The 15,253-nt window shown below is 44.3% G+C and overlaps 1 long non-coding RNA gene across 1 annotated transcript; it reads left to right on the top strand.

Annotated features, from left to right (window-relative positions):
- The first annotated feature begins 8,314 nt into the window (after positions 1-8,314).
- Positions 8,315-9,433, top strand: LOC147725247 (uncharacterized). The gene is made up of 5 exons (XR_015310134.1): positions 8,315-8,479; positions 8,583-8,655; positions 8,748-8,814; positions 8,912-8,955; positions 9,043-9,433. It is a non-coding gene; the product is annotated as an uncharacterized LOC147725247 (long non-coding RNA).
- The last annotated feature ends 5,820 nt before the right edge of the window (positions 9,434-15,253 follow it).

Here is a 15,253-nt window from a genome sequence, read left to right as displayed (position 1 = left end):
CTCAAACAAAAACTTGGATAAATTTGCAGACCTTTTCACCCTCCTCAGAAATCACGTGCACGACTCTGGCAGGGTAACCAACTCCCGCCCGATGTGTCCTCACCCAGCTTACCCAGCATAGCTAGCCACTCACAAACACCTCTAAGGTCTTCCAACACAAACCCCCTATCCACTCCAGCACGGCGCCCGCCCTTGCCAACAGAATCACCTCCAGAACTTTGGTCCCCTCCCTACTAGCCCCCCAAGTAGACTATGCCACCTGTATACCACCAAAGACCTATGATACAGGTCGAGCTTGCCCTCCAAGCCCTCAACCCAACCCGCAAAGGGGCCCCAGCATAGATCCAATGACCTACAACACAGGCCGGACTAGACCTTCCTCCCCATCACCTATACATGCCAACAGAACGGCTCCTGAACCACTGGCCCCCGCTCTCTAACACCTCCATCTGATAGGGACATGGTTTCTCTGCTCTCCAGAGCTGCCAAACTAACGCAGAGCATTCATATTTCTATCTTGGAATTAATGAACCTCCTTCACCTCGCTGAACTCTCCCTCACCAACCTCATGCCCCTCCCAAACTCCACTGCCCACATTTGACAAAGCGCCCTAAACAACCTCTTCCAATAGCCTTGAGACATATTCCCTCCATAAGCAACCATGTCACTTCTCAGAGGAAGAAACCCTCTCTCTTGTCCTCTCCTACAACTCTACTCTGGCCACCACAAGTCCACTAGACCTCACTGAAATGGAAATCCTTGCCATCCTCCGAGACTACAGCTCTATCCCAGCTATCCCTTTTCCTTTCGATGTAAATGCCGAACATGTCATCCGCACGGTCACTATCAACCTCAACAGGAAAGCTACCCTCCGCAACAGAACTGTGGTCAAGAGTAATTTAGCACCTGTTCACCTGTCCACCCAGACTCCGGAAACACTGTCTAAATCTAAATCTTCTCTGTCTGGTCTGTTAATCAATTGCCGATCGGCAGCTAAGCACGCCGCAGATATTGCTGATCTCATCCTTTGCAAAAATTTCAACTTAGCAATCCTAACAGAACCATGGCTCTTTGAATCCTTATCTCCATGCCTGGACCTCCTAGTCCCTCCTAACTACATCGCAAGGCTGGACAGACAATCTAACAAGAAAGGAGGAGGCATCGCCTGCATCTACCGCTCTAACCTTCTTGTCACAGAACTTTTGGCGGACACCACTGAATCCTGCGGATACCTCACCCACGCTATTTGCAGCAACTCCACCCAACTGTGAAACTTACACATCTTTTACCACCCCCCAGGCATGAACAACTCCTTCACCGACCACCTCATGGAAATCATCACAGCTAAGATTCCACCAATGCCAAAGATATTTTCCTAGATGATTTTAACTTGCACTTTAATGATCCCAAGGATTCACATGTCAATGTCATCAAAGATCTACTGGCTGATCAAGACCTGACCCAAGCCTTGTCACTACCAACTCATTCAAAAGGGGCCACTCTTGACTGGATCATCTCCAAAGAATCAACTTCAAGCTTATCTCTATTGACCCATGCGACTGGTCTGACCATCATGCCTTCACCTTCCATATACCTGGCACCCACCAGAAAATAGCACCGCAACCGACGATTCATAAAAGCTGGATCAGAGCCACCAAGAACTTGGGGCCCGATTCACAGAACTAACTTAAGACAAAATCCTAAACTTACTACTATTTTGGTATTCACAGAAGGCACTTACTCATTTCGGTATTCACAGAAGTTAGGAGTCCTAACTTTAGGACTCCTCAACTGAGAAAAATCCTAACTTTAAGACTTTCGGTATTCACAGAAGGCATTTAGGAGTCTTAAAGTTAGGACTTCTAACTTCTGTGAATACCGAAATGAGTAAGTGCCTACTGTGAATACCAAAATGAGTAAGTGCCTTCTGTGAATACCAAAATGGTAGTAAGTTTAGGATTTTGTCTTAAGTTAGTTCTGTCAATCGGACCCTTGTGAACTTGAGGCTCGCTGCAAATCTGACCTCCTCCCTTTGCATACCACAACAGTCAATGGCGTCAACGATCACTACTCTGCGACTATATCGAACATCCTGGACAATCTAGCCTCACTAAAACTGAAAAGAACCCACATTAAAGACAGAATCCCCTGGTTCACAGGATCCCTTAATAATGAGAGGAGAGACCTCCGGCAAGCTGAAAGATCCTGGAGGCAGCACCCCTCTACCGTACATCTAAAACTCGTCCGCCAGGCCAGAAATGTCTACAATAGGAACATACTCAATTCAAAAAAGACTTCTTCACAACTGAACTAGAGAAAGCCAAGAACAGATCCCACAGGCTCTTCAAACTGGTCAAACACCAATCTAATAAACTGGACAAAACATCGAAAGAAACCACCAAGTCTCTTATATCCTCAGAGGAATTCTCTTCTTTCTTCGCTGACAAAATTACAGCCCTCAGAAACAAACTCAGAACCATCACGCAAAGTCAACCCCTTTCTGACACGCCTCTTCCCACCGCGACGCACTCACAGACTATGACGAAGTCTCCATCTCTAAAATCCTAATTACCTTAAAACCGAACAACCATTTTAATGACCCACTCCCTTCCAACTGCCTAGCTGTCGTCGCCCAATCCATTATTCCTAGCTTGACTACAATAATCAACGCCTCCCTCCAGCAGGGAACAATGCCTTACTCTCTCAAAGCCGGCCAAGTCCTTCCCTATTTGAAAAATCCGTCGCTGGTTCCAGCCTCCTCCAACAACTTCAGACCCATCTCCAACATCCCCCTCTTAGCCAAAGTGCTGGAGAAATGTGTGCAACAGCAGCTAAGTCAACACATCAACAACCTCCACCTACTCGATAACTTACAATCCGGATTTTTGGCCAGGGCAAAGCACCGAAAACACCATGTTCCACATCATGGATGATGCCCTTCAAGCCCTTGACCAAAGCAAAACTTGTCTCCTAATCCTCCTGGACCTATCCTGAGTCTTCAACAGGGTCAACCATGAAAAACTACTCGAACGCCTCAAACTCAATAATTTGTTGCATTTTTCCAGCAATCACCCACGCAATTTAAAAGAAAATTTGCCTTACGGACAGTTTCTTAGAATTCGTCGGAATTGCCAATTTAGAGATGAATATGAGATCCATGCCAACAAACTAATGGAAAACCTAATGGAAAGAGGCTATCCTAAAAAACTATTAAAAAGAACAATGAAACGGGCATGGTGGACACCCCGGGAATGTCTGTTAGAAAAAAAGATCAAGAAGGAGACTGATAGGACTGTCTGTGTATCCACATTTTGCCCGAATTCGAATCTCCTAAAAAAAGTTATACGGAGTAACTGGCACCTGGTCAAAAATCTTGATGATTCACTAAATAAAGTACCATTATTTGCTTTTCGAAAGAACCAAAGCATTGCAAATCAATTGGTACGGGCATCGCTTCCACAAAAAGAACAAGTAACAATAAGGTCTATGCTATCTTTACCACCGATAAAAGGGCACCGGAAATGTGGGACATGTGTTTGCTGCGCAACACCAGAAGAAGGCAACACTTTCAAACACAAAAACACATCCTGGAAACACGAGTCTTTTATTTGGATATTTGGATATTTGGAGGGGTATTTATAGAGCGCAGCGTTCGCTCCGGAAGGAGCATCATGGCGCTGAAAGTCCTTGAATCCAGGTCGCTGAGTAGTGGGGGGAGGCTAGATGGAAGCTTTAGTCCAATCGTCGGGAAGATTGAAAATCCATGTTTTGAGAAGTTTTCTAAAAGGCTTCTCCAGTGTCTGAAGTCTTAGGTGTCTGGGCATACTGTTCCAGGCTTTGATAGCCAGGGTGCTTAGGGTTTTTCCGCCTTTAGACTTCAGGTTGAACTTGATGGAGGTCATGAAATTTTCTTGGGAAGATCGAAGGGAACGACTCGGGTTGTAGTGTGGGAAGCGTCTGGTAAGATAGATGGGACCTGTTTTGTTAAAGGCTCGAAAGGCAACGGTGAGAATTTTGAAGAGTATTCTCTTGTGCAGGGGAAGCCAATGTAAGGTCTTTAGGGCTGCGGAGATTGAGGATTTATGAGGTAATTTTAGGACAAGGCGGGCGGCAGTGTGTAAAACACTTTGGAGTTTGGAGAGGGTGGACTTCTTGGTACCTGCCAGGAGACCGTTACAGTAGTCCACGCGCGAAAGAATGAGGGCTACTGTTACCGTTTTTCTAGAGTCTAGGGGGAGAAAGTCGAAGAATTTTCTCAGGGATTTGATTATGCCGAAGCATTTGCCGGCTACGGTCATGGCATGATGGTCAAATGAAAGATCAGAGTCAAAAAGAACCCCGAGATTTCTTGCAGTAGTGACGGTCTGGGGGGGGGGGCAGCAGAGTTGTCAGGCCACCAAAGGGCAGGACAGAAAGAGGCGTTCTTTCCGATGGGGAGGATCTCTGTTTTATTTGAGTTGCAACGGAGGTGGTTTGAGTCCATCCATTGGAATACAGCAGTTAGGCAGTGTTTGAGATTGAGCTCTGCCTTGTTGGAATTGTCGTCTAGGGGGATAATCAACTGAGTATCATCGGCATATGAGGTGACGGTTATGCCGAATGATTCTATCAGGGTGAGAAGAGGGATGAGATAAATGTTAAAAAGGAGGGGGCTTAGGATGGACCCTTGGGGGACTCCGGAAGAAACCGTTTTCTCATTGGATTGAAAAGGGCCCAGGGTGACAGTTTGGGACCTATCGCTGAGAAAAGATCTGATCCATGATAGGGCTGAGTCAGAGATGCCGATGTCCATTAATCTGTTGATCAGGATGGAATGGGATATGGTGTCGAAAGCTGCCGTAAGGTCAAGAAGGATCAGAATGGCCTTCTTCCTTTGGTCTTGTAGCGTTTTAATGGTGTCGGTAAGTTCAATTAAGGCTGTTTCGGTTGAATGTTTAGGTCGGAACCCGGATTGCTGGGGATGGAGTATGTTGTGGGCTTCCAGAAAGGATTTAAGTTCTTTGTGTACTAGCTGTTCTGTTATTTTACCCAGAGCGGGGAGAAGGGTGATAGGACGGAGATTGGTCAAGTCCACTGGGGATTTATTAGCTTTTTTCATAAGTGGTTTGACAACACCCTTTTTCCATAAGCGAGGAACAGATCCAGAACTGAGAGACAGGTTGATAATGTCATTGACGATAGGGTTAATCTCATCAATGATTAGATGGAGAATCTTAGGGGGGCAGGGGTCGGAGGGGGATCCGGATTTGCAGGAAAGAATCGCTTCTCTGGTTTAGGCCAGAGTGACCGGGGTGAAGTTTTTAAGACTGTGAGCAGTCAAACAAAGTTGATGGGGAAGTTTATGGGTGGTAAGGGGAGGGGGGAAGTTTTTTTGAATGGAGGTAATTTTTTCGTCAAAGTATACTGAGATCTTGTCGCATAGCTCTTGGGATGGGGGGATTTCGGGTTGGAGAGCTTTGGGATGGGTGAAGGTCTTTACTATCGTGAATAAGGTTTTTTGCTTTTGGCTTGCTTCTTTAATGGCATTTACGAAGAACGCTCTCTTGGCCGATTTGATAGTGGAGAGATAGTTTTTCCTCTGGAGTATGTAGGCGCTGCGGGCGTCATTGTCGTAGGTTCGGCGCCATTTACGTTCCGCTTTCCTGCAAAGTAGATGTGCGGAGGCTAAATCAGGTGTGAACCAGGGAGCTTTGTTTTTAGTTTTCTTCAGGATTCTATCATGATGATTAGTGGGGCTCCGTTTTGCAATTACTCGTGAGAGCCAGTTATGGAAGCGGTCTGCATCTCTATCAATGTTTCCGGATAGAGAGGGGGAGTTGGTTTGGGAGATGGGATTAAGAATGAGATTTTTCTGGACAGTTTTCCAGTTGGTAGAGTGACCATGATGAGGATTGCGTTTATTGATGGTTGGAGGGCGGCAGCTAGAGATGTGGAATGGGATCAGGCAATGATCAGTCCATATGTGGGGTAGGGGGGGCAGGGTGGTGAGAGAAGGGAAGTTGGAGCAAACACCATCTAGGGTGTGACCAAGTGAATGGGTAGGCAACGTGACACTTTGTTGTAGATTGAAAATTTCAAGTGTCTGGAGAAAATTTCTTGTTTGAGAGTCGGCGGAGGCCTCAAGGTGCAAATTAAAATCACCTAGAAGGGTAAAGTGTGGGTAACGAAGTAGGAAGTGTCCCAGAGCGTCATTGAGAGAGTCGAGAAATTTAGAGGCATTACCGGGAGGGCGGTAGATCAGACCACCTGAGAGGGAAAGGGATTGGCTGAGTTTGATGGAAAAGCCCATTCCCTCTGCGTCGATGAGAGGGTCGAGGCAGAAGGTGTGACAATTAAAGGTGTTCTTCAGAATAATTGCAACACCCCCTCCTCTACCTTTCAGTCTGTCCTGACTGTAGAAGGAGTAACCCTGGGGGAGGACTACGGCTATGTCAGGGTTACTGTCCTCTGTGAGCCAAGTTTCGGTGATCATGAGGCAGTCAAGGTCGTAGTCTATGATGAGGTCGTGAATGTCTTGACTATGTTTGCACATAGACCGGGCATTTATCAGGCCACCTTTGAAGAATGGTCGCTGGTGCTTGGGGGGGATTGGCTGGTCGTGGTCGAAGGTGAGTGACCAGCGACATTTGGTGCAGCTGGCAGAACCGACTACCTTTGACAGGTCTAGCTTGCAGGAGCAGCAGGAAATGCCTCGGAGTCGGAGGAGGTCGTTGGGGGCATACCTGATGCTTGGGGGGATTAGGGCATGGTTTCCTGCGCCTGGCGCGGACGGGCACAGACGGGCACAGACGGGCTTGCCTTAGGTGCGCCTTCGGCGCGCAAATGGCGCTCCCGCTGCGCTCGTCCGCTGCGCTTGTCCGCTGCGCGTCCTATGCATGCACATTTGTAAGAAAAGGAAGGGGGTATGGCCTCAAAAGGGGGCGGAGTCAGCGCGCACGCCGGTGGTGATGGCGGCTGCTGGCAAAGAGCTAAGAAGGGCGCGAACAGCTATTATGATCAGCTGAGCGCGAAGGTAAATGCGAGCGCTAAGGTGTGCTTTGCTTTAAAATACAGGAAAGTAGTGACACCACACAAGAAGCAAGAATGCTGTTAATGCTCAAATTTTAAAAACAAAAGAGTACCTCCAGCTCCCGGCTTCCGCCTCAGGACTGGGTCAAGGGTTTACTGGTTGCCGCTAGGAATCATTTTATGAATTGTAAGTCCAGGTATGTTGTGTATGGAATCAAATGTCCGTGTGATTTGCTATATATTGCTAAAACCAATCAGGAGGTAAGGTCGAGAATAACTCAGCATAAATCAAGAATCAAGAAAAATATCATTGCGTTCCCCCTGGTTAATCACTGGCAGATCATGAAACACACAGAAGCTGACCTCAAGAGGACAGTTATATCTAAAGTGGAATGTGATTTCAGGGGTGGCGACCTGAATGCCAAATTAGTCAGGAGAGAGGCAATGTTGATCGTAAAGTTTAATACAGCCATGGAAGGCTTGAATGAAATGACTGAACTTTACAAGCTGAGTTGATCAAATAACCATTTGAGAGGGCTCTGCGAGCAACATGCTTACATTAGACACACAGGTACGGCTTGGATTGTCCCGAACAGTCTCTAAAATTGTCAAGCTGCACTGACAGTCTCCCCATGGTCTTACTTCATCTAGATTCTAGTGTAACTACTACATGGGTTTTCCAGATACTTTCATGAATCCACTTTTCTCTTGTGCCCTTAATATATAAGCAGATCACAATTATCAGCACTGCACGTGCACACTATGCGCGATGTTCTCCATGACCAATTGTGTACATGATTAAGCAATTATGCGCTTCTTTGTATACTGTTAATATAAAGTGGACTCACAGTATGATTCTTCACACCCCACCACAACATGGCACTATTCAATTCCATTCCTCTACCCTTTGTGAGCAATAAGGTAATATACTACAATTCCCATGACCACCTGGTCTTTGAGAGGCTCCACTCTTGCTAAACAGCCGATTTATATTAATGCGGAAACAGCTGGTAACTTTATAGTGGTACCCACGGTTATTTTTAGACGCCGATATCTCCTTGTCAAAGTGAGGACTACGATTGTATTTCTGGCACCGCCATGAATTTATTTTTCATCTTTTTCCCTAAAACGTAAAAGCAGACTACATTTTCCAGCATTTAACGTGCACACTATGCGCGATGTCCAGAATGGCTCATTACGGACACGTTATATCAATCAGGAGTTCCAATGCACAGTGTCGAAAAATTAAACATAAAGTGTCCGGTCAGTAGGATTTATAAATACTACAACAACACGGCACTCTCCCACCTTCTGCGAGCAACAAGGTTATACACTACAATTCCCACGACCACTTCGTCTTCTAGGGGTTCCGCTTCCGGTTAATAGCCGATTTACATCAACACGGAAGCAGCTGGCAATTCGATAGCGGCGCCCACGGTCATTTCTACACACCGAGATCTGCACGCGAAAGGTAGGACTGCTACAACCGACCGTCCGAATAGAGTGTAATTGTTACCCAAATCCATTCCGCTTTACTGGATGTGGCTAAAACGACTATGCTTGTTCCCCCGCAGGCATTTTGGTGAGAGTGATCTACTCGACTGCGACATATATACGGCGCCTCCCCACAGAGATCCCTCATTAAAGGTAAATGCTTCCCCCCATCTTTTAGCAGTCCCATGCTTCTCAATAGAACAATTGGTCTTACCGTAGTCCTTGTTTTACTTCCATCCATGCAGGCTCCATTGACAGTGCCCATACGTGACATCTTACAATTGCATTAATTCCACACGACCTGGAACATATGTGAGTACTGTGGGAGTGTTTGAGATGTGTGTTTCGCTAACATTTTATTTGGAAAGTTTCAAAGTCAAGTAATGGGGGCTTGTTTATTTTGCCACAGTGTCCTTCGTCGGTTTGATTGTTGAGACTCCTCTTCACTAGGAGGTAAGAGGTGGTAGCACCACGCAGGGGGTGGCTAATGATATTGAATTAAGAGTTGGGCATAAACAGATCTTTCTGTTTCTTCCACAGTCATGAGGTCCTGATGAGAACTCCCAACCCATTAGGAGTTCGAAACGCGTCGACCGCCAGTTTATACGCCAATAGATCTCAAATGTTTTACATTTCTGTTGAAAACACAAAATGTCAAAAAAGTATTGTTTATGGTGTTTTGTATGCTTTATGTAAATAGACAATCTTTTCCTATGTTTGCTAGAATGACTGAGTGAATGTGGAATGTATGGATTGACTGGGAATTAATGAATGTGTTGTAAATGCTTTGGATTGTGTACATTTGTATTTATTGTTCATTGTATATATTGTTTTTTGATTAGAGGGATTGAAGAAATTGTGTAAAGTTGCATTAAGTAATTTACAGATGTGTTTAAAGTGAACATAATAAAACAATGATTTATTCAGACTGAATAACTAGTCTTAGAGCCCATATTTGGTTTGATTTCAATGTGCTGTGAGGAATAACATGTATTTAGGATAACAGTATTTGCGTTTGTTTTGTTTATTATCAGGTCAGTGGCTTGGCCTTACTGTTGGGAGCCCATACCCAGTAGTGTTTTTTGAGCTATTTTAATTACATCATAAATAACAAGAAACAGCTCTTGGCCATAAAAACAAAAGTGATTCTTCATGAAGACAAATATTTAGAAGAACGCATCAGTGTACAATCCAATGCCTACAATTTCAATGTTATCATCCTCCTAACGATGAAAAACTGAGCTGTATTTTGGCTTGTAGTGTTATGGTTCTAGACAAACCAGTGATGTGAATGTCTTAAACCCACTGAGCTTTGATTTATACAAGACTTCTTATCCCTATATCGCCGACATATCTTGAGCATGTTCCATAAAAGCAAAATTAAAGACATTTGTATTGTAAACATGAAAAATTTTCGATTTTGCGAGGACACTAGCAGCTCAGATCTTGCAGGGGCATCTAGAATATTGTATTTATAGTAATTGGGCCTCGTATTCAGAATGTGAAAACCGGAGCGATCAGGGTTTCTGCTTTTCGCATTTGTTACTGATCGTCCACTACAGAAAAAGGGAGAATGATGTGTATTGTATGAAAACCTCTTAATCTGAGCTTCTTGAACTTGAAACGCTTCTGCGCCCGCTGGCACCTTAGTACCTAATCCATCCATCCACCTGACCAACCATCAATCTGTCTATCCATCCATCCACCTGACCAACCATCAATCTGTCCATCCATCCACCTGACCAACCATCAATCTGTCCTTCCATCCATCCATCCACCTGACCAACCATCAATCTGTCCTTCCATCCATTCACCTGACCAACCATCAATCTGTCCTTCCATCCATTCACCTATACAACCATCAATCTGTTCGTCCTTCCATCCATCCATCCACCTGACCAACCATCAATATGTTTATCCATCCATCCACCTAACCAACCATCAATCTGTCCATCCATTCACCTGACCTCTAGTGGAACTTTTTCCTGCTAAAGCAGCGATAATTTTATTGCTCTATTAGCAAGCTGTCGCTAACAGCAGTTAGCGACAGTTTGTAGGCGATAGAAACCGGGTTGGGGCCCACTTTTCATGTCAGCGATATTTATCTCTAATGACATGCAAAGTGGGCATATCCAAACTGTTAGCGAGTGAAAGCAGTCCTAACGTCACTATCGCCTATTATCAAAGGAGGCGAAGCGATAGAAAAATTCACGCTAATTGCAAATATCGCTAAAACTAACACCTGCTCTGTCCACTTCTTAACCTGTATATCCAATGGGAGGTGGATATTCAGGTTAAGACCCTATTGGCGTTAATGCCTGAATATTGCTGGATTTCAGGCGATATTCACGCATTAAGCCGCAATTGCCTGATATTTTATAGTATTTGAGATAAACCTTGCTAATAGCACGTTATCTCTGCGATAAAATCCAGCGATGCACGGCAATAGAAAAAATGTCGCTAAGCTTATTTAGCGATAAATATTGCTAGTTGTTGAGAATATGCCCCCCCATTTATTAATTAGAATTCACCCCTTTATCGTGCAAAAAGGGGCGAGCTGATCCTCTAATCTCGACTATGAAAATATACGAATGAAAAGAACACACAGTCTCTCCAAACTGCACAATAGCGCAGTCTCGCCTTTTCAGAGGGCTATATATGGCAAATGAGGTGTTTTTCATGGCCCAATGATGCCTCTTACTGGTACCAATATTTAGCTGTTTAGGATTTTTCAGCTGGCTCTGTTATTCCAGGAGCACCTGCTAATGACACATTGAGCTGAAAATGTTTGCTAAAACAGTCCTCATGAAATATTCAGATTAAATAGGAATTGTCACAGTGGATTGTTCAAGCGTGAATCAAACTTTGTGAAATTGGCTTGAAGCCCTTGGATGTGGGTGCACATGTTTTCAAGGATATGGTCGTATATTTCAGCCAGATCTTCTCAGGAGATGAGCCCCTCAAGAGGAGAGCGCCTCGGAGCAAAAGCCATACACACAAGAAGGCCACGAAGTTTAAGTTGTGGCTTTCGAGGAAGACCGACTCGGGCCTTATTTTATTTACACAAAATATCATCAAAAGAAACATTGCAAGTTAACATACTTCCAAGATAAACAAGCTGTGCAGAAATCATTGCAAATTCAGGACAACAATTCCATCCATGAACAGTTATCCAAACTAATAGTGTAGGCTCATGATTGGCCAATCCGCAAACCTTCATCGCATCACCAGACCCAGGCCCTTGTTTATCCAAGGACTGAGGGGCCAAAACCAGATTTTGAGACACTCATCACCCCTACTGGCGAGAAAAGCCATAACAATAGCAATGCAGACACCATTACTGAAATGAAACTAAAAGGTGGATAATTGGCATGTATCCCCTTCCATGCTTATGACCAGCCCAGCTCATCATGACGCACAGTGGAGCTGTGCTCATGAGGAGCTGGGCTCGTCATAACCACCGCAGCCCTCTCACACGCAATTGATTCCCCATCTGTGCGGGAGAATCAATTAGTGGGCGGAGTCGTGACTAGCCCAGCTTGTCATGAGCACAGCTCCACTCTGCCTCTTGATGAGTTGAGCTGGTCACGAGCACTGTGGCTCCGCGACCCCTCTCCTACCCCCACGGGAAGGGTTTAAAAAACTTTTAGAAATTCACTGAAAAAAAAACACAGGTTTCAGGGACGTTTTAGTTAGAAGGACATTTCACTTGAACAAAACCAGAACAATTTGGCCAATATAGTTAGTTCAGCTAACTATAACTCACGCCCCCGTAATGCACTGCTGATGATGTCACATATTTCATCACTCATGACATGGCCAGTGATATCACTGATGCCATCTCAAATGACATCACTGATGACATAATCCAGTGACTGTGTGTTTCTATAAGGTTTAAATATGTTTTATATGTATGTAGGCCAAGGTGTATTGAACAATGAGTGGGTGTATAAGTGTCTGGATGGATGATTTAGTAGGTGATTGAATGTGTCTTACTGAATGCATGGGTTAGTAACTGATACAGACATTCACACAGTTTAGGTTGTCAGTTGGTGTGTAAGCTGTTGCATGGGTTATTGAGTAGCTAAATAAGGATCTATATTGGTTATTGATTGGTTGTCTGAGTGTCTGTGTGGGTGGGTGGAGATGTGACTCTGTGCATAGATGTGTAAGTGGATGATTCACTGAGTGTATGGGTTCAAGAGCGCATCTGTGAAGGGCTGTATGGGTGGGTGAATGTGTGTATGGGTGTGTTGGTGAGTGAATGAATGTCTCAGTGGAACATGTGTGAGTAACTGCACATGTTAAAGACAGTATATGTGAGTATTGGAGTATATACATGATTATATGTGATTGTGAGAGTGTATGGAAGAGGGTGTGCTTAAATCAGTGATTGTTTAAGAGTCAATATGTGTGAGTATCTGTATGAATAAGTGAGGTGATGTGTGTATAACTTTATAGGTGAGTAAATGGGAGTGTGATTGATTCCTTCCATGATTGACTAGGTGTGTGAGTAATACTGTGGATGAGTGGCGGTGTGTGAGTTTCTCTATAGGTGTATGAATGCATGTTAGTGCTGTATTAATGAGTGACTGCATGTATGTGTGATTGTATGGGTGAATGATTGGATGTGTGTTTAGACCTCAGAATCAGTGAGTGGGTATGTAGTAACTGGTATTGGTGTGTCAATGGTTTCAAAAAATGTTAGTCTGTATTTTAGAGTGGATGTATTAAAGGTTATATTAGGGTGTGAGAGGGTGCATCTGATTATAACGTGGAAGATGTCATCAGTGATGTCATCAGTCATGTCATTTAAGAGATCATCAGTGATGTCATCAGTGATATCACTGACCATGTCATGAATGATGTACTATGTGACGTCTTCAGAAGTGCATTGCGGGGGCATGAGTTATAGTTAGCTGAACTAACTATAAAGGCCAAATTTCTATGGTTTTTTACAAGTTAAATGTCCAACTAACTACAACGTCCCTGAAACCTGTGTTTTTTCAGTGAATTTCTAAGGTCTTTTAAATGCTAATTTCTAAATATAACGTACCTGAAACCTATGGTTTATTTTTCAATGAATATATATGTATGTATATATAAAACTACATTTTTGACAATGATAATACTGACAGTTATATACTTTTTCAACATTTTTTACATTTACATTATTAGTATAGGAAATCAATATTTTTGGGGCCGATATGTGTGGCACGATATGTTTGTAGGACGATGTATAACAGGTAGCATATGTGGGCTTTGCAGTGGAACCTGGAGGGAGTCTCAGTGTCTGCAGCTACTTGGCCGGATCATTGCACCCCAGGGCAGACAAACTCATCTGGCAGTGCCTGCTGATCCCCAATGGTGGTACACCCTGAGATGGCACAGGGTACCTTCTGTAAATGGGGAGAACTCTAGCTAGACATTAACCCCACCACTGAGAACATGCAGGAGCAAAACCATTGAGCACTGGAGTTTAGAAGAATGTTCTCTCGCTGGAACGCATTCCGGGTAGAGTGGAGCTCAATTATCATGTACAACTTAACTCTGCTACCTCTCCTACCCCGGGCTCTGCAGAAGATTAGGAATGACTGGGCCAAAGTCACTCCCGTGGCGTCAGATGGGGCAAGGAGAATACGACACCTGGAGCTTCTGAGGATGAAACGATCCAATCAAACAACCGCTTCAGTGGGATCTCCTGCGTAGCCCTCCATTTACAGAGATTAAGTGCTGCAGTTGACTGCATTCAATATTTCTCACAAGATTGTGGATGTCATCCTTGCTGCAGGCACTGCTTTATAATGAGGGTCTATGCGGGGTACTAGCACTGGGTACTGGGACACCTTTGTAGCCTGGATTGGCAGTCACACACAGGCCAAACAGTCAGTTATTTTCTTCCTGGGCCAGCAAGGCCTTGCAGTGGCTTCTGTTAAAGTTGATGTGTTTGCCCTTCCTGCCTATTGCCACACCAGCCATCCATCTTCAAATCACCTGTTGTGATGATGTTGGTTCATAAAAGGTTTGACTCATTTGTTTACTGCCAAAAACAGTGATGTCACTGTGGAACCTTAATTTGGTCCTGGCTTTCCTCATATGTATGCCAATCGAAGCAGAGCATACCTGCCGATTCATGATGCCTTCTTACTCTGAAGGTTGTTGTTTCTGGTTGCGGGGATTTCAGCTCATGGAGCGAGTCCTCCAGGCTTTCTGGATGTAGCCACCCTATACCACCTTTCTCTCAGGTGGACTCTTTTCCTAGAGCTCTGACTGCTTTTCACTTTGGACAATCCCGTGTATCCTAATACTCTTTGCCCCTTGAAAGGTGGATGAGATACTTCTTCACCTGGATCCTAGCAGTAGGTTCAGTTTTTTCATTGATCGCATCAAAGACCAACGGTTGGATGATTGTTTTTTTGTGGGCTTCTCAGGAGCAAAGAAAGGCAAAGTAGTACAGAAACGGATTCTGTCTGGATTAAGACCTGCTTTACAATGACCAGACAGAAGCCTCAGAAGGGATTGTAGACCAATTCAATGTTAATATCACCAATCACCATTTTCTGAAAAACAGGAAAATCTACATTGTGTATGGAGACAAATCATTATCCTGATCCACCATATCCACAGATAGACCTATATGTAGAGGATGATGTGATACGGCTTGTAGTGTGTGAACACTATTGTGGACAATTCATATGTTCCTCCATGGGTTTACCCTGATTGTACGGTGAAAAAGAACAAGCACAAACAA

This window comes from Lissotriton vulgaris, chromosome 4_1, assembly GCF_964263255.1.
Source record: "Lissotriton vulgaris chromosome 4_1, aLisVul1.2, whole genome shotgun sequence".
In the NCBI taxonomy this organism is placed as follows: Eukaryota; Metazoa; Chordata; class Amphibia; order Caudata; family Salamandridae; genus Lissotriton; species Lissotriton vulgaris.
The sequence above is the reverse complement of the archived record's forward strand: the minus strand, read 5'-3'. Positions and strand labels throughout refer to the sequence as shown.